Genomic DNA, 26,375 nt, shown 5'->3' with positions numbered 1-26,375 from the left:
ATGACGTTATCTACAGGGGGGATGTATAGCGCTATCTACAGGGGGGGATGTATGGCGCTATCTACAGGGGGGCTGTATGGTGCTATCTACAGGGGGGGGCTGTATGGCGCTATCTACAGGGGGGGCTGTATGGCGTTATCTACAGGGGGGGCCTGTAAAAAAGGCACTATCTACAAGGGGGGGTTGTGTGACACCCAGCGGAGGGGGGCCCCTGTCAAAAGTTTGCTATGGGGCCCAGTCTTTCCTAGTTACGCCCCTGATCTCAGTTGTTTCATTTTAAATCCAATGTGGTTGCATGCAGAGCCCAAATCATGAAGATTGTGTCACTGTCCAAGTAATTCTGGGCCTAACTGTAGACCCTAATGACAAGTTATCGGCTGCAGAATCAGCTCCAAATGGAGTTGCCTTTTTTTTTACCTTTTGGGGCCAATTAGTATCAGTACATGGGTCCACCAGAAAATTCTCTGGTATTCTGGTGGTCCAGTGCAAGTTTTTTTGCTATAGTATAGACGACTACAATCAGGAAAGATGGCATTTTGCAGATGGGTAATTTAAGACCCACCCTCATAACACAATTGGTTGGAATTAGGCAGTAAAGGGGTTATCTAATAAAGACAGTCCCTTTTTAGTCCCTTTTTATGCACTATTTCCCTCATTAGGGGATCTTCCCATGTGTATTCATATGGAGGACTTAGGATGACCATGTATTACATGGTCGTCCATTTGCTTGAATGTGTGGCTATTCGCAGCTTCCCCCAACGATATTAATCAACCACTGGGCATTTCAGCAGCCGGATCTGCAGAAATTAACTTCACTTTTTGCTAATTTCAAGCATTTACAAAAACAATGACTTTCATATATTGAGAATACTTTCAGTTTATTTTAGAGGCACTTAAAATTTTCTACCAATGATGTCTACAGATGATTAACCGGACACCATAAAATACGTAAATGTTAAAGACATGTCATTTGCAAAGAAAAAAACATGTTTTTTTAGCCATTTCAGACACTAGCATGCATCTGATCACTGTTTGCAATTGTACAATAGAATAAATCACAACTAAGCTCTCCCCCCATCCGCTCATCTCTTTAATTTCCCCTTGTCCTTCTAAAAGTTATGAATGAGCCGTGTACTTTAACGGTAAAGTGGTGGTACTAAATTTTTTTTATGAGGACTGATGTTTATTAATCCCTCATTGGTAACTTATAAGGCTTCATGCCCACTTCAGTCTTTTCCTTCAGGGTGCTATCCATTTTTGTCACTGATAGCACCCTGAACTCATTCATTTCAATGGCCCCATGCACACTTCAGTTATTTAAACGGATCCGTTGTTCCGTTCCGTCAAAAGTAGAGCATGTCCTACTTTGGCCAGTGATTCAGTGACCGTGTGGCCCATAGAAGTCAATGGGTCAGTCAAAAAAAGGGATGGCACATGGAAGGCTTCCGTGTGCCGTCCGTTTTTGACAGATCCGTTGCCATAGCAACGGCTGGGTGAGCCAAAGTTCACAGACTACTGTACACATTCATTCCTGAAGATGGATGTGGAGAGACTCATAGCATTGGTGCATGATCACCCAGAACTGTGGGATACACGGGCAGAATGCTACCACGACCACTATAAAAAGGACGCCGCATGGGAGGAACTTGCAAAGGAGCTTTTGACGCACAGATGGCAGCAGGGAACTAGTGCCCAGCGTCACAAAATAAGTAAGTGCACACATTTCATTCCAAAAATACCAAAAAAACAAAGCAAGCCAAGCAGAGTAATCTCAAACTGTTCTCTATGCTCTGAAAGCTACAGAAAACAGCACCAAAAACTTCTTGTAACCTTTCTATGGGTGTTTCCTGGGACATGTGACAAGTTCAAATGAAGTTTACCCTCCGTTTTTTCAACGGAAAAACAGAAGCGAAACAGAAGCACAAAGTCCGTGTAAAACGGAAACAGGGAACCGAAACGGAGTGCACACGGAAACCACACGGAAACAAAAACGGACACACGGATCCGTCAAAAACGGCCGATAAAACGGTGATGGAAGTGTGCGATTTCTGGAGCAGGACCCCCCCCTTCTGTTACTGTCATTATTGTATTTGTGGGTATTACTCGTGAGGTTTGAACTGGGTGCAGAGAGGCATCATGTTGGCAATATGCCAGGAAAAACTTGACAAAATCCCCTCAGTATTATTTTCTCATGAAAATAAGTCTAGAAGTGATGAGCTGCCAAAATAAGAAAGTAGCATTATTTCTGCAAGCAACCAGCATTCCAATAGCAATACCTATGTTTCTGAAAAACACAAATGTAAGAGGAAATAAAGAATGTTTGACATTTTTCCTCTTATTATTAAAGTTTTCAGACTGTCCCTTTTAGTATTCATATGAATGCTTCCAAAGTAAAACCACTATCTTGACTGTTTTAACATTCTGTCTGCTACATAAAATCTGATTCGTATTAAATCAGGTAAAAAAATCCTGAAAACCTCAGTGGTAAACTATATTCCCCAAATATTGGGGGACACTTATTTTAAAGGACACATATATCAAATGAATAATATAAATTAAAAAAACTGCAGGGTTTAAGAACTCTTATGAGATTAGAAAAAGGGGACATTTTTTTTACTTGAAAGAACACCACTCTAATACATGTGCTGTTTCTGGTATTGCAGCTTTGCCTCGTTCAAGTGAATGGGGTTGAGCTGCAATACCAGACACAGCCATTGAGTGGTGCTGTTTAAAAATAAATGTAGACCTTTTTTAATAAAAAACTCTTTTAAGCTTTTCTGTATATGCACATTTTCAAGCAGGTTCTTCCTGTTGTAGGTGTGCAGACTTGCTTGGTTGATTGCAGTTATTCAATTAGTGTCATACTATGCAAATGTAATCTTTTTGATCGAAATGGGATTTTAATAGAACACTGTAGTAAAGGTGTAGAACAAGCTTTAGTTATCTGTAATGGAAGAGAAAGTAATTTATTTACTCTGTAATTTAGTTAGGTTAAAGGGCTATTCCGGTCTTTAAAAATAGTTTGCAGGTAGTGTAACTGCGGTAAGATTAGTCATTTACTAATAAGCTGTCTGTAGCTGAGATGCCTCTGTAAGCCAGTCTCCCATGCATTCACATGACCATGTTCCTGGGGTTTATCTCCTGCTTGCGTGACGTCTCTAAGACTGAATATGTGGATCTCCCCCTCCCTGCAGTATGGGATGTCACACATCATTTTATTTCCACTACTCCATTATCTCCATCCACCCTCCCTGTTTATGGAGGGATTGTGTTTCACATGCTGGAAAGCAGATAGTGCAGAGTATAGCAGCAGAACAGCAGAGCTGTGTCTCAGCAGCAGGAAGTTAGTACTTATAGCACTACCTTACACTTTATAATAGAGGGGCATGCAAGCAGCTGTAAATAGTGGCAATATCTGTGGGGAGAAAGGAATCATGGGAACTGTAGTATTTTACATAGTAATCCCGTCCACCAGCGAAATAAAAACAACAGTGCTATACAGAGCTGGGTAACATAATGAAAAGATAACTACTCCTCAGCTGTGGTGGCATCATCTGGTGACAATTCAGACACATGTAGGTACTAATGGGTGTTTTTCAAAAGCTCGGAAAACCTTGTTAACTAAAAGAGCTCATGCACACGGCTTTAATACGGATCCGTGTTGTATGGACACCTGCTATGGGACCATACTGTGTGTCCTTTTGTCCTCAATTTAATGTAAAGGGCACACAACTAAAAATCCTGGCATGCTCCAATACATGCTATAATAAACTTCAACAGGACAATATCTCATATGACAATAGGCTGATACTGTAAGTGCGCCTGATTCTTTAGTCACGAACACCACTTTAGAAACTAATATGCAGTCTATAAAAGGAACACAGCTCCTACAGAAGACCCTTCCGATAATCCCAATAGTCATTGTCAGACTTATTGCACGTCTACATCCTTTGCCTTGTCATGAACAGTTCTGCTTGGCATCAAAGTAAGAAGTATTTCAGGCAGAAGGTATGATCCAACCCAGCAATCAGCTCTAAGATGTTGTAGTTCCTGTGATTAGGAAATGAGTTAGACAAATGTGCCAAGGTATTTGGAGAATGTAACTAATATGACATCAAAAGTCATGCATATTTTGTCTCATTAATCTAGCGCTGCTATTTTGAACTCAAGCTATGAATGGATATACTGAAAAATCCCAGACATGTGGCCTTTATAATTATGTTCAATTATCTGTATTGATATAATACTCCCTGTTTTATATCATCGGACAATCACTTTATATAAAACAATACATTATATAAGCTAACATATCCTTCAATGATTTTGGATTGCCTTATGTGATACACATTCTGTGAACATTGTCATGTAAGAATATATGGAATATATGTATGGAAACCCTACGAGCTTCTTCATCATCCACTGATTCTATATATTTCTACAAGAATCTTGAACTTAGTGAGTCGGTTCTAGTAGTTCAACAAGTGTTTTTGTTTTCTTTTCACTTTTCGTTGAGAAGTCATCCCCTGCTGTGATACTAGATTGTCTCAAACCTCCAAATAGATTTTTAAAAATAAATATATATATATATATATATATATATATATATATATATAGACAACAACAATAGATATATATATACACTACCATTCAAAAGTTTGGGGTCACCCAGACAATTTTGTGTTTTCCATGAAAACTCACACTTATATTTATCAATTGAGTTGCAAAATGACTAGAAAATATAGTCAAGACATTGACAAGGTTAGAAATAATGATTTTTATTTGAAATAATAATTTTCTCCTTCAAACTTTGCTTTCGTCAAAGAATGCTCCATTTGCAGCAATTACAGCATTGCAGACCTTTGGCATTCTAGCTGTTAATTTGCTGAGGTAATCGGGAGAAATTTCACCCCATGCTTCCAGAAGCCCCTCCCACAAGTTGGATTGGCTTGATGTGCACTTCCTGCGTACCATACGGTCAAGCTGCTCCCACAACAGCTCTATGGGGTTGAGATCTGGTGACTGCGCTGGCAACTCCATTATAGATAGAATACCAGCTGCCTGCTTCTTCCCTAAATAGTTCTTGCATAATTTGGAGGTGTGCTTTGGGTCATTGTACTGTTGTAGGATGAAATTGGCTCCAATCAAGCGCTGTCCACAGGGTATGGCATGGCGTTGCAAAATGGAGTGATAGCCTTCCTTATTCAAAATCCCTTTTACCTTGTACAAATCTCCCACTTTACCAGCACCAAAGCAACCCCAGACCATCACATTACCTCCACCATGCTTGACAGATGGCGTCAGGCACTCTTCCAGCATCTTTTCAGTTGTTCTGCGTCTCACAAATGTTCTTCTGTGTGATCCAAACACCTCAAACGTCGATTCGCCTGTCCATAACACTTTTTTTACAATCTTCCTCTGTCCAATGTCTGTGTGCTTTTACCCATATTAATCTTTTCCTTTTATTAGCCAGTCTCAGATATGGCTTTTTCTTTGCCACTCCGCCCTGAAGGCCAGCATCCCGGAGTCGCCTCTTCACTGTAGACGTTGACACTGGAGTTTTGCGGGTACTATTTAATGAAGCTGCCAGTTGAGGACCTGTGAGGTGTCTATTTCTCAAACTAGAGACTCTAATGTACTTGTCTTGTTGCTCAGTTGTGCAGCGGGGCCTCCCACTTCTCTTTCTACTCTGGTTAGAGCCTGGTTGTACTGTCCTCTGAAGGGAGTAGTACACACCGTTGTAGGAAATCTTCAGTTTCTTGGCAATTTCTCGCATGGAATAGCCTTCATTTCTAAGAACAAGAATAGACTGTCGAGTTTCACATGAAAGCTCTCTTTTTATAGCCATTTGGAGAGTTTAATCGAACCCACAAATGTAATGCTCCAGATTCTCAACTAGCTCAAAGGAAGGTCAGTTTTATAGCTCCTCTAAACAGCAAAACTGTTTACAGCGGTGCTAACATAATTGCACAAGGGTTTTCAAGTGTTTTCTAATCATCCATTAGACTTCTAACACAGTTAGCAAACAAAATGTACCATTAGAACACTGGAGTGATGGTTGCTGGAGATGGGCCTCTATACACCTATGTAGATATTGCATTAAAAACCAGACGTTTGCAGCTATAATAGTCATTTAGCACATTAACAATGTATAGAGTGTGTTTCTGATTAATTTAATGTTATCTTCATTGAAAAAAAACTGTGCTTTTCTTTCAAAAATAAGGAAATTTCTAAGTGACCCTAAACTTTTGAACGGTAGTGTATATATTATACATACATATACATACTGCACATAACTGGTTGAAGCTCATGAACATCTCAAAGCAGTGTGCACAGACGCTTAGAGGGATCAATAGTAAAACATAAGTATGCTCATTCAGCTGTTTGCGTACCTCTCATGTACAATATGGAAGAGTTCACTAGCGTGGTCCACTTCTCCGCCAAGAGTGGGGGATAACATCCACATTCTTGTGTTTGATGGGAATTCCAAAGTTTGGACCCCCACTAACCAGACTTGTGAATTAAAGTAATTTGTTTGAAAGGATATTTTGACCCAAAATAAAGTTTCATTCCATTTTTTTGTTATTGTTGTTGTTTTATAGATATAATAAAATAACCAAAAAATATCATTTGTACATAGAAATATGGTTTGATTTTACATTTGTTGTTATTGGTAATGAATTTATATGACGTCACTTTGTGATGTTAGTAGCAAAGGTTGGGCTGTTTCAGACCATACTGTAATGTATGGTCTGCTCCTACCCAACTGATTAGGTTTGATGGTTCAGTCAATACAATGGCTAACTTAGGTAGGTATAGAAGACAAAAAGGGTCTGCTTTTTTTTATTTTAGAAAAAATATCCATGGGCTATCTCTAGTATTGCATCTCATCCACATTTATGGGGTCTGAGCTGTAATATTAGTCAAACCCATGGATAAGAGTGCTGTTGTTTCTCGGAAAAAATGTTACACAATCCCTTTAATGATAAATTAATTTTGACATATTGTAAGACAGTTCAATTAACAGGTAGAACATGAAGGACCAAATGAACATTTTTTTGGACATTGCAGCCGCACAATAATAACTGTATCATAAATCAGATCAGAAAAAAACATGTTTTTGCTTCTCTATCAAAGAAAACTTTTAATCTCTCATCAGTACACAATACTGGCTTTAAAAATTGATTAATTGATGGTTAGTTGAATACAAACATAATTGTCAGTAAATTTTTCATTTAAAATTAATTTCAAATTTTTTGTTAGTTTAAATTTGAAACTCATTCCAATATTTTTAAAGCGTACCTATCGTTATTATTTTTTAAATGTTTTTGCATTAATAGGTAGTACACGTGAATATATGAAACTCTGTAATATAAAATAGCATCTTCCGTTTATAAGCCTATAATCCCCTTTTCCTGCCTAAAAACCTCCTCAGTTCCCAAAAATTTAATCTGCAGTAATACAGTCAATAGCAGATATGGAGAGGGGAGGGGGCGCAGCTGCAGTTTCTCTCTCTCTGTGTCTGTGAATTGGCATGCTGTGAGAGGGGAGGGGCAGCAGATTTAAGGGAAGTGCCTCGGAGTGCTGTGCACAACACTATGGGATGTATGGGCAGCAGGAAAAAAAAACAACTAAGTAAGGGAAAATGTCACATCTGAAGAGCCTGCCTACTCAGCAAGAATGTAAGTAAAAACAATATATTTACAGAAGTCAAGTAAGAGATAAAAAAAAAGACCAAAATTATTCATGTTAGAGACAAAATCTCAGTCTACATGTAATACAAATCGAATGCAGTTTAAGGAGACTTTTAAATTTTCTTTTGTAATGACAGATGTGCCTTAAATACTTTCCATATGTTTCATTACATGTTCATCTGATTGTAGTTAAAAAGTAAGAGCACATTTACATGGCACGCATCTCTTACAGATTCCTCGATTTCTCTTCCAAATCCACAACAATTTACCACAATTAATTTACAAATCCACAAAACACGGATTTCATGGTATGCGGCAGATTTTAAAATCCATAGCATGCCCATTATGGTATTGAAATTTTGTGGATTTTCACCAAAGGATTTCACCCTTCGCAATACAACGGGTAAAATCTATAGCAAATCCACAGCAAAATCTGCATGCAGCACATACAGCTTTTACGGTAATTGTGAAACAAAATCCGCAGTGGAAAATCTCTACCACGTTTGAACCCACCTTACAGAAACATCTTTTTAGTCTGGCATCAGGTTGGTGGCTTCGGTGTCTGATATAATAATGAAATGGGCGAACACCATTTTGCATCTTAACCTAAAAGAAGCACTGGAATACCCGAAGGAATGGAAGGTCATCTGTTTGCTCCCATAACATTGCAAGTCACGAAATGACCATAGTAATACTGCTGCCATAACTAAATCCTAACGTTTCCTGTGTAGAGTACTACTGTAATTGTACTTTAACCTATAACCAGCAGCATTAAAATATCATCACTTTTAACAGGTTTACCCTCAAAATATGCTCTTTAAAAACACATGCAAAAATAGAACATAATATGTCCTTTAGGAGCAGTTACAGGTGGCAAGTAAGGCCTCAGAATTGTAAGCCTAGCCCCACTGCGAGAAGTGATGTAAGCCCATTTAAGTCAATCTTGGGAGCCTATTTAAAGCAGGCAAGGTCGTCATGACCTTTGCCTGAGTATCTGTTCCTGTTCCTGGATCCTGCCTCTGGTCTTCATATATTCTTCTATTGCCTGCCTGTGTTTGTCCTAGTTTTTGGTGTTTGGAGTTGTGTTTGGGTTTTGTCGCCCACTGTTCGACAGCCAGACCATCTGGTTCTGACCCACTTTTGCCGTCTGTCTACCCTTGGTGCTGCCATGGCTATCACGTCTCACTGCCAATCGGTGACTACTCTGAAGACCTCAACCTGAGGATCCAGACCGTTAAGTCCGAACAGGAGGATCCCTTAGACTCTATACTTTACTTTACTTAGTGCCAGATGGATTGCAGTGCCAAAGTTCCACCCAAAAACTTAGCTCAAAGAGATTGTTTATGATATGTAGAGTCTGGGAACTAAATTACACCCACTTTATTATCTATTCTCAGACTAACATTGTGTAAGATATTTAGAGTGGCACAAACTTGCCCAAATTTAAATGGGTCCTAAACGAACAATCTGAAGTATTCCTCATTGTTAAAAAGAGATGTACAATATTGTTGTAAATTTCTGGACAACATAAATGATCCTTTCTCAAAGGGCGCTGAGCACATCAGAGAGACATCTGGCTTCATATGGTCATCTTAAAAGGGGTATTCTGAGCAATGGCATTTATGCCATATTCACAGAATATGTCAACAATGTCTGATGGGTGGGAGTCTCAAGTCCCCACCTACCCTGTGATTATGCCGTAAATGTTGTTGGTCGGAATACCCTTTTAAGACAGGGAACTACCAATATGTATTTCAGCAAAACCAATTAGAAAAAATTCATACAGGTCATAAAGTACTAACATAGTTAAATCCAATGTTTATTGATTGTCAATTAAAAAAGGATAAAACCCAACTACATACAAAAATGTCATGAAAACTCAGACAAGAGAAAAATGCAAAAAAGACAAGGGCGGACTACCACACACAAAAAGAGACCCCACAAAAATTAATAATTATATGTATAAAAATGAGTAAATACTTAATAAGTGTAGTATGCACTAGAGATACAATAGTGTTCCGCTATAGTAACCAAGTAATACCCAAAATGGGTAAGGGATAGCATGAACACACAAGAGAGCCTACGAACAAAGAAGATGTACTATATAGGTAAATAAATATAATGCCTTGACAATACCAAAATAGGCCAAGATGGAAGTAAAGGCACAAAGGAGAGTGTGTGAGGTAGTCCACCTCACCCGACACGCGATTAGCAAGAATTATGTATTTTAGCAGTTGTAGTTGTGATGGTCTCATACTATAGGTGCAGAAGCATAATGAGAGGGTCCATGAGGCCTACAAGTTCACTGAGCTTTTGACCGGCTACAGAAGAGCTAAATATGAATTGCTTCATTCAGCCCACAGGTAGATGTTTCAAATTTGTCCACATCAAGACCTTTGATAAAATCATCTTTAGCCAGTTGGCTCCCGTAAAATATAATGATTTACAACATGCATCCAATTTTACTTTGTCATTTCCAACACAATAAGACGATGCTGACATCTGGCTCAGCCCTGCATTCCACAGCCATCTATGTTCATACAAAAATGGTTTACATTTCTGCCTTAATCCTGCTTTTAATGTCAATTTCTAAGTGAAGCATTCCAAAACCACAACCAAGTACATCTACTTTGTTAATAGGATTTAGCAAAGAACTTTCAACGAAACAGGATCCACCCTTTGGAACGAGGAAATACAATGTCTTCAGAACCTGCCAAAACTAGGGGAAAATTTGCTCATTTATCCTGTCTGCAAAACATTAGATATAAAATCACAAAATTTACTATGTGGACTGTACAGTTTAATCAGTCTGGTCATTATTGAGATGCAGTAGACCAGAATCCATGGTACAATGTATGGTTGTTATGTTTATTCTAGGTACACCGGTAATTAAGACCCTACTTCTATAAATCTGAGTGGTTTCGGCAGACCAGGGTGCAGTAAAAAATAAGAAATGGGGGGCAATATTTAGCTTATTTTCAATAACCTAATTATCACTCAAAGACTGTAGAGTCGGGATACACAATACTGGAACCCACTTAACTAATCTTAGTAGGCCAAAACAGGAAATCTCAGAAAGACACTAAAATTTTACTAAAATAGCAATTTCTAGCAATTTAATAAGATGAAATACTCATTTATGATTAAAGACAATAGTGGGATATTGTAGTCATCTCTACCGTGGGAAGCAAAACACTATATTTCAATAAAGTTTCTATAGAAGTAGAAATTCATTAGGTTCCAGGTCAGTTTTTAGTTCGATGTAACTAAGGACCAATATTGGTCTCCTGACATGGATATCAAAAGTTTCGGCATTAGAGTGTCGTAACCTTGTTGGGTGGAAAGAAAAGGAGGCTAGTAGAAAACCTACCATAATATAGTGTATAAAAAACAACAGACGTAGTTTATAATCTATTCCTGACACTGGTGTACAGTTCATTACAAGAGGGAGCGCTGATACATTGTAACGAGCTGTGGAACTGTGACGGTTGGAGGTCTGTGAATGTAAACAATAATAGGGAAGATTTACTAAGCAAGATTTTCCATAATTCTGACACATATTGCACTAAAAAAGTGCAAAATGTGTTTTAGAGACTTTTTGTGCCTCCCTCGACATTCTTGAAAAGTGTCTAGAGGAATCGTGATGGCTCTAATTTTTAAGTCAAGGGGGGCAGTAGTAAAACTGTGTCTATTATCTGAACCTATTTTGTTTCTTTTTTTATGTGCAGTATCTCCCTCTATTAGAGACGCATAAGGCCAATGAGATCTGGAATGTAACGTGTATATTATTACTTTTTACAATATGCCTTTTCCATCCTGGAGGGATATAGGCCAGTATGTTAGTTATCTGAATACTGCACTGCTGGTTTTTTCTCCTTTTTTTTTTTCTTGGTATCATACCAAATCTCACTGTGTGTTTACAACCCAACTAATTCTTTAGACTATTAAATCGGATAGGCCAATAACAGGGCATCTAGGGTATAGGTTGGAGGTCGGGGCCGTTCCTTCAATAGGGGTATTGCCCTGTTTAGGCAGGGTGGCTTGATAGGGTTTAACAGGGTCAGTTTATTTTCCCTATAGCATTTATTGACCGACCGTCTTTTTTAAAGGACTACCTCCTTTTTTATCTATAATAAGTAAAAGTTAAGTTTTATTGTGTAGTGTTTTTGATCAGTCGGTTTTTCTGTGACTTTACATGGCTCTAATTTTTAAGCATTAATGTGGTGGTCACTCCTATTTCCTCACATAAAAATATAGTAAAAATGGTAACATACCAAAAGAAAGGCGTATATAGCCATCTATTTATAAGAATATAACACATTTTATTATTCATACATATACGAGAAACAATATTAAGAAGTGAATACAACAAGGCAAAAGACTCTAGTAAATATACATGGTATAGCCGCAAAAACGGGGTACATACTGGTTGGGCAGGACCACTTTATTCCTGAGATGGGTAAGGCTGGATTCTGATTTATTCAAAATATGACTATGCACTGGCACTTTCATTCATCCCATTGATAGATACTCCTAAATAGGAATAGGAATATTGTTTATAGAGTCACTTTGGGGTTATATTAGAATTTCATCTTTTCCACCATCTATGGTTTTTCCTGCTATACCGTGTATAATTACTAGTCTTTTGCCTTGTTGTATCACTTTTTAATACTGTTTGTCGTATATATGTATGAATAATAATTTTTTAAAATATTTTTATAAATACTGTAGATGGCTACTCCACTGCTTTCTTTTGGTATGTTACAAGTATATATATGGAGTGGTCTGTTAATTAATGATGGGAGGGTGTTTAGTTAAACATTACCCAGCCCTAAATAGATATGCTTTAGGAGTTTGCATATTAGTAAAAATGGTAACAGATATATTTAAAAATAGGGTTGTATCGGGGATGTGTACACATTGTATGTACACTTCCTAGAGTTTTTGACCCACTAGGTGACTAGAAGCTGTGATCGTTTGATCGCCGGTATGATCCTTTGAAATACTTGGTATTCTGAAGCATATTTGCCTGTCAGTGTAAGGGTATGTTCACACGGCCTATTTACGGCCGTAATTCGGGCGTTTTAACCCCCGAATTACGTCCGAAATTACGGCTTGAAAGCGTTGACAAACATCTGCCCATTGAAAGCAATGGGCTGACGTTTGTCTGTTCACACGAGGCGTATATTTACGCGTCGCTGTCAAATTACGGCGCTTAAATAGACGCCCGTGCCAAAGAAGTGTCATGTCACTTCTTCAGACGTAAATGGAGCCGTTTTCCATGGACTCCATGGAAAACCAGCTCCAGTTACGTCCGTTTCAGTGGGATGTGGGCTGTATATTACAGCCGGCACCTGCTGATGATAAGAACGCTGTAATTAGGACGTAATAGTACGTTCTTTTGTGGGAAGGAGTTAAAAAAAACACAGAAGCAGATTTTGTGCTAATATATTATTTTAAGCATATAAGTATATTAGTATCAATATAAAGGAAGTTTCACATACTTTTCTTTGATTGAATAAAACAGAATATTTGATAATCCAGAACCTCTTAGGTTAAAAAAATAACACAATCTTTTGTCCTCTGTATTACTAGAAGGCGTCATAATATATTTTAGGTTTAAACAAATATTATCCTAGACTCTTAAGCAAAAAAATCACTTTTAATGTAAGAAAAAGAGCAGTTTGTAAACTTGGCATTTGAATCATGCTCTGGGACAATGCTTTCATTTCTCACATACTGGTATCTGTGGACTTGTGGTCAAGGAAGGTTCCAAATTCACACACGGCAGATGTAGGAGCTTAACTGCAAAATTCCAAAGGAAATTGACTCCCCAGACAGTACATCTGCTGGAAGACCACACCAGAGTTTCAAATTCTGCACCTTTGAAAAAGGGTATTTGACAAGGGCTTTATCAAGTAAAATGGTTTATGAGGACTGGCCTTAAGGTCGGATTTATTATTTACTAAGGTCAGGGAGGTTAGCAAACATTTTAATGTCTTGGATAGAAGAAATGCACCATAGTAAATTATGACTTTAACTTCAATGGGGCAATAAATAACAGAAGACAGTTGACTTTATGTCAACCTTTATTAATATGGTTGTACTAAGCATAACAAAATACTACTATAGGGAGCAAAAAATATTATTATAATAATGGTTCACTATAGAAACGTCTGTTGGGTCAATATCTTCTGTTTTGTGGTAGTCTTGCGGTGTTGCAAAGTCTTGAAACACATGAAAAGCTGCCATCGGAATAAGTATCTACAACGGTTTTAAAAAAAATATTTCTCTTTGAATCTACACTGTTCTGTACTTTACATATAGGGTTGTGCTAAATTTTTAAGGAGTTGTCCCATCATATGGCATATGGCTGTCATAGAGGGGACCCCCCATGTTTTCGGACTCCCGTGTATGAGCCAGAGCGGAGAGCTTCTAACAAGCAGCAGCTTTCGATCTGGTCAACTTAGGCTAATCGAAATGGCTATCAGCTATGGCTGTCTCTTCTCAGGAGCTGATCGTTGTAGCGGCTACCACATTAAAAGGTTCACCTATCATGAGACAACAACTTTCATTCCTTTTTCCTACCTTACGAATCTATCAGCACACAAAAAGTTTGCTTGATTTGCCCAACAAGACTTTCCTGAGTCAGTAGAGTCCATGTTTAGGATTCTTTTCTTTCAGCCTGAGCAAGGGTTAAAAAAAGTAGGACTTGGCACATCCATGCCCACGGATTTAAATGTAATACTTTATTTATTTAAATGAAGACTCAATGACCATCAGCTGACCAGCTATCAGAAATCCAAGTGATCATCTTATCTTCGGAAACCTTTTAACAAGAAAGGGTTGTCCGAACCCTACCGCCTCTGTAATACTATAATAACCAGTGGCTCAGGAGTCACAAGTGGCTCTCATGTGGCTTGTCCAAGTACTTGCTGGAGCAATCATCACTGTTATATTGTACTTTGACCAACAAAATAATACTGAAATTTACTGTTACTCACTTTGTTCTGATCTACGTCTTATCGAGGTATATACTGGACTAGACATCAATTATATACAGCAATTGTTGCATATGTCTGATGTAGACTCCCATTGTAAAAAAAAACATACATTGCACAATGCCCTTGTGATGACGCATAACAGCCAGATGTATACCAAAATATTCGGACCATTAAACCCTATGGATATGTTCTGTATTTGTCAGCATATACGTTGAAAGCGCCCACCGGATGCAATGTGAACATTGCTTTACTTAGGCTGTGTTCACATCAATGTTGAGTTTCCGTTCATCGGTTCCGTTCGACCTTTTTGTAGCTTACCATAGCTTCTGTTTGCATTACCGTTGATTTCAATAGTAATGTTTCCATTGCAATTGGTTTCCGTTTGTTTCCGTTCCGTAAGGTTTCAGTATTCGTAGCGAAAACTATAGTGTAGTCTATTACGATATTGTTCATCGGTCCCTCCAACGGAAAGGTCGAATGGAACCCATGAATTGAAGCCCGACGCTGATGTGAACAGACAATAAAGTAGTTTTCGGACACTGGTGCTTCCATACATGTAGCTGTGCATAGTACTAGAGTTCACCCTATATCAGTTCTGTAGATAAGTAGGACTTTTTGGGGTAGGGGATTGGCCAATGCAGCAGCCAAAAGCAGTTTATGCTTAGAGATTGAGTTTAATAATTGCATCTCCACCTTGATATTGCAATGTATTTGGCAAATGCATCATTGTGTTTGCATTTTGGTCTATAAAAACAAATATCTTACATATTTCACGTCGTAGATTGTTTTCTGGTAACAATTTGAACACATCAAAATATGAAAAGATGGTCAAATAAAATCACTCTTTGTGAAATAAATAGAACGATCAAGTGATAAAACGAGTGCTGAAAAACAAGCTACTGGAGTCTAATAAATAAGTAGGTAAATAAATATTGAATTACCTGCTTCATATTATTATTTTTTCGTATTTTTCAGCTATTTCCACAGTATTTCACAGTGGCGTATGAAATCTGAACAAACACAAAACCTTCCATATTTGGGAATATAGCCTTGCGTTCCCCACCCAGAATAGGTTTATTAGAGATCAGGGATGAGTTTATCTTTTCTCAGTTTAAATCCTTCAAATATATTTCAGAAATGATTCATATCTACAACTATGAATACAAGTATTGTTTAAAAGAAAGAAAGAGAAAAAAAACTTTAGCTACTATGTAATGTTTGATTCATTGTTTTCTCATTTCTAAAGTTCTATTTGGAATTTTGATAAAAATTTTGTTTTAGGGCACACTTAAAAATGTGAATGTTGGGAATTAATTTGATTGTCTGGAGATACGCGTAACTACCAGGATAGCAGACATAGCAACTGCTATGGTGCCCAACAGCTAAGGGGGCCCATCTCCACACAGAAGTAAAGTGCAGTTAGTGAGGAACTTTTTCATTTTTTCCTGTGTTGTAACAAGATTGTTTTTATAATTCTTGTGCTAAAACTTCCCTAGTAGTTAAGCTTTGCACCGTGACATCACTGTGTGCATTATCCCTGTACTGTAACATCACTGTGTGCAATATCCCTATATTATGACATCACTGTGCACATCATTCCTGTGCTTCATCATCAAGTGAATTATCCCTTTGCTGTGACATTACTGCACACAGGGCACATTCCCCAACATCCCTCCCTCCCCCAAGTATTGAATCTGATTATCCCTGAGTATTTTAGGAATGTCACAGAGAGGAGACCAAAATAATGATAAGCTTTTAATGCACTGAACTTGCTTTTTAAAGTAGCCTTGGTAAAGTTGAACCCATTCTGAATTTTGCTACGAGGCCCCCATGGTTACTTGCCATGCCTTTGGTCCAGGGTACAACATTCCAGAGAACTAGTGCAGCACAAGGAAATTTCAGGAGCTGGTAGTGCGAGGCTAAGATTATGTAAGATGTTAATCTTAGATCGTTGGCAGTAGACAAAGATGATGGAAAATATTTAATATTTAATGAGTTGCATCACTTTGGAGAGATTTATGGACTAGAGTCAAAATTTGTAATTAAGTTCTAAAGGGAATGGGTGACCAGTGCAGTGACTGGCACAGTGTAGACGCATTGGTGTAGGACAGAAAGATCAGCCTGGTTGCTACATTCAGAATAGATTGGAGAGAGGGAGAGTTTGGTGGCGGAAGTCGAGAATGAAATAGAGATGCAAATACAGTTTTGGTTTGTTCCATAGTGAGGAAAGGTCATATCCTTAAGATGTTTTTGAGGTGCAGATGACATGAGTGTGGAAGTGATTGACGATAATTTGTAAAGAAAAGATCGGATTCCAACATAACTCTAAAACAGTGGGCGTGCTGCCCAGGAGTTATGGTAGTACCACACAGACAAAGGAAGACATCAGGTTTAGGTAGGTTAATAGCTGGAGGGAACACAAAAAGCTTTAGATAGAGAGAGGACAATATGTTAGAACGGAAAGACAAGCACTGGAGTTTTGTATTAGAGCAGGGGTGATGTCATGGGAAAAGGTATATAATTTGGTATCATCAAGTTGATACTGAAATACAAATCTACTGATAGATTGTTTAAAAGGTAGAGAGAGAAAAAAAGTGGACCAACTACTAAACCCTGAGGAACCCCAACCTCAGCAAACTGAACGCGCGGTCAGAGAGGTAGACAAAAACAAAAACGAAGAGAGATAAAGCAATGTCCTTAAGGCCACAGGAACCTCCTCAGCAATAACCCTTAGGGTATGTTCACACGGGTTATTTTCAGCCGATTTTCGGGCTGTAAACACCCAGAAAAGCGGCATAAAATGCGGGGGCTACAAATATCTGCCCATTGATTTAAATGGGAAATACGGCATTCTGTTCCGACAGGGCGTTATTTTACGCCTCATTTTCATATAAAAATGCTCCGTAAAAAGAAGTGCATGTCACTTCTTGAGTCGTTTTTTCATTGACTCAGTAGAAAAACAGCTCCAAAAACGGCTGCAAAAAAACGCTAGTTGCTTAAAAAACGGCTGAAAATCAGGAGCTGTTTTGCCTTGAAAACAGCTCCGTAGTTTCAGCCGTATTTTGTTAAGCGTGTGAACATGAGGTTGTGTACCCTTATACACAATCTCCTGAAAGCATTTTGGATCTGGAAGTTGAGGGTAAAGTCAGAAGTATCCTCATGAGCAGCACATTATACTAGAATTGTACCTTTACCTACAGTACCAAATCTTTGGTCTGTACTTTTTTTGTTACCTCAAACGTTGATCTATGGCTAGAAATATGCTTCAACAGCTGCCTGATTCCCCTCATGGCATGCAACTGCTGCTTCTGTGTGGACCTCTAAGGAAGCTGCTGACCAGTTTCAAGCACATGAATATTATACGCTCAACTAGGTATACGACTTGCTATTGGTTTAACACAACCTTATGAAAAAAAATGTAAATAAATTCATATGGCAAAATAAGAAGTTCAGGACCTCTCAAGCCACCATTCATCTCTCTATAGAAACAAGAAAATTAATTCCGCCTAATTGGCTATACTTCTGCCGAATAGAATGAGATGCTCACATTTGGTCGCACCTTTTGAACAAGTTGGTTTAATGTGGCCCCCAAAAACAAGAAACTAATATTCTACTTTAGCTAATGACATGGACCACTTTTCTCACTTTCCTTGGACAAAATTTAGAAACGCGGGGCATTGATAGAATGTTTATGAAAGTCTATCTGCTCATAACTCCAGAGCTTTACTATATAAAGGTAAACTGGTGGACTTGGAAAATAGCCAAGCCTCCCACTTTTTCATCCACCTTGCTTCTCATTGTGCATTATTACCCCCTTCCCTTGATTTACTATTCTCCTAGGACAACCCTGGTAAAGAATTCTACATGTGAATGTCCACTTCTTAACATTATATTGCATTTAGTTCGACCATGATGTGCTGATTAATTTCAACATGTAGATAGTTACATAGTTACAAAATTTATTAAAAGACACAGTTCCATTAAGTCCAACCTTTCTCAATAAATTACACGCCATTTATTGCTTGATTAGTTATAACCCTCAATGAAATTTTTAAATGCTGACATAGTATCTGCCATCACTACCTCTTGGGGTAGGGCATTCCATCGTTTGACTGTAAAGAACCCTTTCCTATATTGATGTCTGAAACATCTTTCTTCCACACGCAATGAATGTCCCCTGGTCCTATGTAGAGTCCTTGGAAAGAACAGATCATGTGCTAGTTCTTTGTATTGACTACACATATATTTATATATGTTAATATATTGTTATATGTTTTCCAAGCTGAACAAGCCCAATTTCTCTAGTCTTTCATTGTAACCGACACCTCCTATCCCTTTTAATAATCTAGTCGCCCGCCTTCGAACCCTCTCCAGTTCTCCTATATCATTTTTACAAAGTGGAGCCCAAAACGGAATTCCAAATTCAAGATGTGGCTTTACAAGGGATTTATAGAGTGGTAATATTACATTTGAATCACAGCGTTTTATCTATCTTTTTATACACCCTAAAATCCTATTTGCTTTTGCAGCTGCTGCCTGACATTGTATCTTTATAACACTTTGAAATCCGTTTTCTGAAACAGAGCTCCAGATCTCCTGCAGTCTCTCCGACCAGTAGAGGGAGCTTAGGAGATCAATGCATACTGTGTTATCTTATTATTCCAAAGTTTAAACTGTATGCTGTATTCTCCTAAACTTCTCCTAGTGCTGGTAGCAGACAGACAGAATTGTATCTTTTGACTCACGTTCTATGCAAAGGATTTTAAGCTTTGTATAAGAAAGATACATTAAGAAATAAAAATCATCACAGAATTTTGGACTTATTTAAATAATAAAAAAAGTGTTTAAGTGTGGACATTCACTGTAATTCAAGAGTGTACAAAATGACCTGATGCTATCTAATCTAAAATAATAAAATGTCATGCATTGAATTGAATATGGTGGAGATTTTACATATAATTTTGCATCTATTGGATTGTAAAGGAAAAATATTTTAAGCATACAAATAATCAGGCGCTAAAAATCTTGAAACATTATGTAATGCTGTAGAATTAATTACTTTATAAAATGCTGACACTATTATGGAAAAGCTGCGTTTCGCTATATATTCTCTGCCTTGAATACATTGACATCGCTAAGAGTAGGAAACCAGAAAATTTTGCTACATATGTATAAAATGTACAGGAGCATTTATTATGACTGGTACAACAGAACAGGTGGAAATCTCCATAGTACAATGAGAATGTGCCTTCCTCGTATTGGCACGATAAGTGCAGTCCTGCAACAAGCGACAGATTTTTGGCTTAAATGGCTTAAACAGGAGTTGAACTTACTATAGTGTAGTGTCAAAAATGTGCTATTATTGGAAAAGCAGCAGAGTTATAATGCTATCAACAGACATATTTTATGCAGGTTGTAATAGCACAATCCTGCAAGCAGCAGTGAATGTTTCCAAAGCGGGAAAGAGCGTAAAGTCGGCCCTTATTGTGATATAAATAATAAAAAAAGATCGCTCCAAGACTTGCTACATGGCCTGAAACATACCAGGAACTCCAACTTAGGAAGCCACAAAAGCAAAAAGAGCCAAAATAAAAGTCTTATTATCCTGAATACAGTGCTTATTAACATCATGCACACAAGAGATCTTAGCTTTTTAGTCTTGCCAAGGTTACTATGCAATCAGACATTAACATAGTCCAAAAAGTATTGGATTAGTAATTCACCATCAGGTGTTTTTGAGTTTAGTCAGAGGCAGACATACCATATGTGTAGCCTGTGAAATTGCACAAGAGTCCGGTAGACAAAAGGCCCACCACCACTTTAAAGTGTTCCTATCATTTGATTTAATCAAATTAATCCAGAATTTAGTTTTTAATTGGATAACATATCTTTATTGGGGTTGGAGCTCCTTTTTTGTGGGTGGAGCTTAGACTATTCTGGCTCCCTTCACAAAGTTAGAGAGATACACTTCTGGCTGCCTGTAGCTGCCACTAGGGGGAGCCTACTTTATACAGATTCTCAGTCTGAATTTGATCTGTGGCCTCATGCATTTTTGTTTGCAGTTTGTTTTGTTCTGTAATAAGTAGTCAATGTTAGTCAATACACCATTGTATGTTTTATTTATTTCTGTATTTCCATACAGATTTTGTATAACTCAGTATGTAACATGCTCTATCACATACCGTATAACAGAAAAATTATCTCATTGGAAGTCAATAGAGCCTAAATAAAGGTATCCGTTATACGACATCCGTATTTACTGATCATTATTTGTATCTTCAATATGGGATGTGATAGAAATGAAAAAAATACATGAAAATACAAAGAAAAAACATTGAAACACATTTATTTAGCATTTTATTTCACTAAAGCCTTTGGCATGGGGCCTTACTCTCATCCAAATTCTGCTAACAATGATATTAAGTTGTGCTAAAAAGGCAGCATTCCAAATTTACGCTACAACTAAACTTCCGTAGATGCTTAATAATAATAATAATAATAATAATAATAATAATGATAATAATAATATTATAATAAGCCCTAGAATATAACAATATAATGTGTGAGTAATGCAAGAAGATCACAGACATATTATATTTAATATGAACAAATAAATAATTGTTCCTAAGTGCAGAAACAAGAGGCAACTTTAAAGGGGTTTTCCACTTTCTGACAACTGATGACCTATCCACTGGATAAAGTCATCCGTATATGATTAGTGCATGTCCGAAACCCGGACCCCGCACCGATCCAACACTTTGGCTGCCTCTGGCGCTGGACGATGTTGACGAAATCAGATGGCTCCGGTTAAAGAATAGCTGCCGAGCTGCAGTCTGCTTCCAACTAGTGCATCCCGTTCCAAACATCCGATGCACGGGGGGCAGCTGGAGCTGCGGATCGGTGTGAGGTCCGGATGTCGGACACGCACCGATCATATACTGATGACCTATGTGGTGGATAGGTCATCAGTTTTCAGAAAGTGGACAACCCCTTTAACATAAAGTTTAATCACAAGCCTTTGCTGGTCCCGCCATTGACTAGACAAATCCATGTGTGGGTCCATAAGACCACCAGTCCCAAATCTGAATTAGAGATCTGATCAAATATTGGTTAAACTTTACGTCATCTGAAGATTTGTGGACATTGTCCCAAAAATATTGGTTCCTAACATTCAGGCTTGGCCATAAATTTCATCTAACTTTAACCTTTTTACTTCTAGTATCAAACTTACAGAAAAAGGGGACATGAATGAAGCAGGTGATAGCTTTATATATCTCAAATAAGGAATAATAGCATCAGAGGCGTAACTTAAAGCTCATGGGCCCCAATTCAAACCCGTAACAGGATCCCCTACCATGTGGCATTTGTAATATTGAAGTCTTCTGATATGACAGAGGGACATTAGGGTCCCCTCAGGCACCAGGGCACCAGTAGGACTGCTACCTCCGCAGTCCTATAGCTACACCCCTAGTATTATACTGGAAATGTTTGCAAGCCATATATTCTATTGAATGACATACTATAAAAATGTATTATACTTTCTTCAAGGCTAGTGTCACAGATATAACATAACAAGATGTATATTTGGCATTAGGCCACAGATATTAACAAATTGGGAGTAAAATGCATTTATTTTTACTATCTATAAAATAGTCAATTATATTCTGAATATAAAAACAGGCCTTTGATATTAAAATAAATGTTGTCTTTTTATTGGAATGACAATATTGGATTTTAACAGTACATCAATAAGAGATGGGTTAGAAGATGGGGATTTGTTACAGTAGCTGAAATCTGAAATTTCAATGTTCTCTAGCACAGATATTGTAGGAAATTTCCGTTGTATTATTTTTTTGTGGGAGATTCTTAATGCTGCGGTGCCCCAAAGCTAAATGTTGTTACGGTTTTGATTTAATGTCAAGAGCTGAATGTTATATAAATGCTCTATAGAAACGTAACACACTAATAAAAAACAGAGGTTAGACCCAATTCACTGCCAGAACTCCTGAGACTGAGGAAAATATCAACATCAGTGTTTATATAAGAAATGAAAGGGCAATCAGATAACATCAAAAGAAAAAGTCCTTTTTTTTCCATGAGATGCTTTGATTTGACAACGTGTCAAAAAACATAATGTACATATTAATATAATACATGACAAGCATAAAGGGATGGGGTAGAGCTCCTACATGGAGGGGGTTTTAAAAAAAAGAGGTCTAGTTTAAAACAAGTTTTACGTTTTTGAATCAGGTCGTTTTTGTTCTTTTCATGTAATTCTTCTTATGTGTGCTTTTTTTTGGTGTTTATTATATGCTCTTCCAATAAATAACGAACAGGTTTGCTGAATTATAAGAGGATGGAACCTTTTCTTGTGAAAATATAGATAGCAGGAAGGATCGGTCAAGTCCAACTGCTGGACCGCCCCAATAAAAAATATGGCTAAAAAGAGGATTCATCCAATAAGTATTTGTTATATAAACATAGTCTATTTCATTGATGCATATTTACATGATATTAAGCAATGTCATGTAGAAAAAAAAAACAACAAATTGTTTTCTTTGCAAAACTACGTAAAAAATGTTTGAAAGAGAAAAAAGTGACTAATTGGATATGTGTATCAATACTAAACTTTTATAAATGTTAGGCTATAACAGGTGCAAGATTGTACGTACTATAGAAGCAGCCCATGTGGCTGCTATGGGGCCCCTAAAATGAGAGGGGCACCAGACCAGTTTGGCTGCATCTCTTATCTCAATAGGTGGTTAGGGCTTGCACAGGGACCCCCCTCTGAAGGCCTTACAAACAGAGCGGTGGGGTAACCAAGGGTCATGGAAAGTACTCCTGTGCCAGGTGGCTAAGGGTGTGGTATTGTGACCAGGACTAGAAGGGGGCCCCATTGTAATCTTTGCTATGGGTCACCTCTCCTCTATGTATACCTCTGAACAAGTGCTTCTTGAGAAACACATATGTGGACCCCAAGACCACCCTCTTCAAGCTGTGAGTGGGAATGCACCAGATGACTTCATACCTATTATAAAATGACTACGGCTGATGAGGCTAGTAGTAGTCTTGGTTGCTAACCTAAATTCTGAACAATGATATTGAGTGTATCACAGAGGTTGTCAAGGACAAAAGGAAAGGACAGTTGCATGTGCGCCATGAATAGCAGTAAACTACAGGTAGCCCATAAACTATAGAGGATATAATATAAATGTGGTCACATATGTTTCTCCATCCCATATATTACTTTAGTGTCTTAAATATATGTTTTAAATGATCAAAGTAAGTATCCATGCGACCTTCTATAGTGCCACAGAAACCTCTTCAATCGCTTTGAGGAAAATTAATATCAACCATTAAATTTGACATGATCCATCCTAATGGACTATCCAAAGAATTCAATACAGCAAAGTACACTCTATGTTAAGCAACTCCCATTAAAAGAAAATTGAAGATATGATGGTAATTAATAATACATTTATACAAAGAAAAACGATTTGAAAATGAGGACGTTTCTGAATGTGATGGGACTATAATAATCCCCATGTTTGTACTGCAGGAGCTTTTAATTACAGTTTTCGTTAATGAGAAGAAAATCATGTACATTAGGAATTCCCAGAAACCATTTACAGATGTAGTCATCTTTTACTTGACTCTTAACCTGTTAGCAGGAAACTTTAACTTGACTTTTTTTTAATGGCTTTTGTTGTGATATCACGCTGCAGCAAGTTATCAGTCAAGATAAACTTTGCTACATCTGTATAAGCATTATATATATACAGATGTAGTCATCTTTAACTTTAACTTTTAACGCATTATATAGACAGTGGAAAGAAACTTTAACTTGACTTTTTCAACGGCCTTTCAATGGCATTTGTTGTGTGATATCACGCTGCAGCAAGTTATCAGTCAAGATAAACTTTGCTACATCTGTATAATCTATCTATCTATCTATCTATCTATCTATCTATCACACTATCTACATTACACTGGACCATGCCATTCACAGAGATACATATATTTACACAAGGCTGTACCCATGGTGGATCTACTCCTATAGACGATTCATGCAAAAATTCAGCAGAACTTGTCATCTTGTCAGCAAAATCCTGTTCTTTTTTCCTACATTTCACTAATTTCTTTCACACATCTGCGATAATAATTTAGCTGCTTCTTAGTTTTAATAACCAGGATTTTTCCAACAGGTTATTGCTTTCCTGAACAACAGAGTGTCCCAGTTTTGGGGTGCCAGATGCTTAGCAGCCAAGGGGGAGTAGAATACAAGTTCTAGAGTTACTGTCCACCTGCGTTCTGACTTTGCTGAGCTTCTACACATCCCTGCAGGGAAGATGAAGCTTCACACATTGCTGCTGCTTAGAAAGCTCATGTACACCTGCTGCCAGTCTCCGCAGTGAAAGTTTGTCCCACATCAAAGTGCAGAATTTGGCATCTATTCATTGCACCTTCTAAGAATTTCACTGCAATTCACACTCCAGCAATAGCAACAAACACATATCTATTACAAAATAGCTTTATCAGAATCCTGGGCTTATGGCGCTTAATTAAATGCAATAATATAAGCAACATCAAAACCATGGGAAATATTTACTGATATTTTTGCTGCCCAATTGATGGTCTTCTTTCAGCTTTACTAACTTACTTAGTAACTTTGCACATTTTGAATGAGCAGGTCTTAGTGAGCAGGTAGATATAAGACAAGGAAAGGTTTCCATTATCTTACCTTAGTTATGCAAGATCCAAGAGAAAGGTATGATGCAGGCATGTGACAGTGAGGGACTGAGAAAGTTCTCTGATCAGCTGCCGTTAACATTCACTTGGCTTTTATCTGCAGGTGGGAGGAGAGTTCTCCTATAGTAGGTGGGCTGAGAATGTAGCATTCAGACGGGCAGGCACATTCACCCAGCAGTCTGTTTACCCGGGAGCAAATGAGAAAGGGAAAAAGCAAAGTCATATGTGCTGCGGAAGAAGAAAAAGAATTTGGAAGTGGAAGAAAATGCATGTAATATTCATCCATCCCCTGGAACACTTTGTCATCTCATAACTCCGCAAACACTTCAAATATGCAAGTCTGTAAGCAAAATGAGGAAGGACAAAGCTACAAAGTACAGTTTATTATACTGTGATGGGTTTGACCAGATTGTATATTCAGCATACTAGAGTTATATATTTATTATTATTATTATTATTATTATTATTATTATTATTATTATTATTATTTTTATTGTTATTATTATTATTATTATTATTGTTATTATTATTATTATATAAGAAAAAAAAAAAAAAAACACAGGTCAGGATAAACTGGTCTGTGCCATCTATAACGTATCCAGGAAAAAAAATAATATATGGATTACACTGGAGGACAGGCGGCTGCTAAGGGTGCACTGTAGGGCTTGTCCACACACAACGGAATTGCTGCAGAAAATTTCTGCAGCAATTCTGTTGAAAAACGTAGACTTTCCGCTGCGACAAAAACGCACCATTTACTGTGGTTTTGTACGGCAGAATTTCCTCAGTTTCTCACAATGTTAGGAGGTGGAGACGTCTCCTCTGAAAAACGCAGCAATTCTGGCCACTTTCTGCAGCAGGAATTGACATGCTGCGGTCTGAAAAATCAGCACCGCAGGTCAATGTGTGAATTTTTACACCGCGCGTGGAT

At 37.7% G+C, this 26,375-nt stretch overlaps 1 protein-coding gene across 1 annotated transcript in view; it reads right to left on the bottom strand.

Moving 5' to 3' along the window:
- Nucleotides 1-25,586, bottom strand: part of COL8A1 (collagen type VIII alpha 1 chain) — a 124,822-nt gene extending 99,236 nt beyond the window's left edge. The window contains exon 1 of the mRNA XM_075854442.1: nucleotides 25,437-25,586. The gene's annotated coding sequence lies outside the window, so the exon portion shown is untranslated. The remainder of the gene's footprint in view (nucleotides 1-25,436) is intronic.
- Between the last annotated feature and the right edge of the window lie 789 nt (nucleotides 25,587-26,375).

The sequence above is a fragment of the Rhinoderma darwinii genome, chromosome 2 (genome assembly GCF_050947455.1).
Source record: "Rhinoderma darwinii isolate aRhiDar2 chromosome 2, aRhiDar2.hap1, whole genome shotgun sequence".
In the NCBI taxonomy this organism is placed as follows: Eukaryota; Metazoa; Chordata; class Amphibia; order Anura; family Rhinodermatidae; genus Rhinoderma; species Rhinoderma darwinii.
The sequence above is the reverse complement of the archived record's forward strand: the minus strand, read 5'-3'. Positions and strand labels throughout refer to the sequence as shown.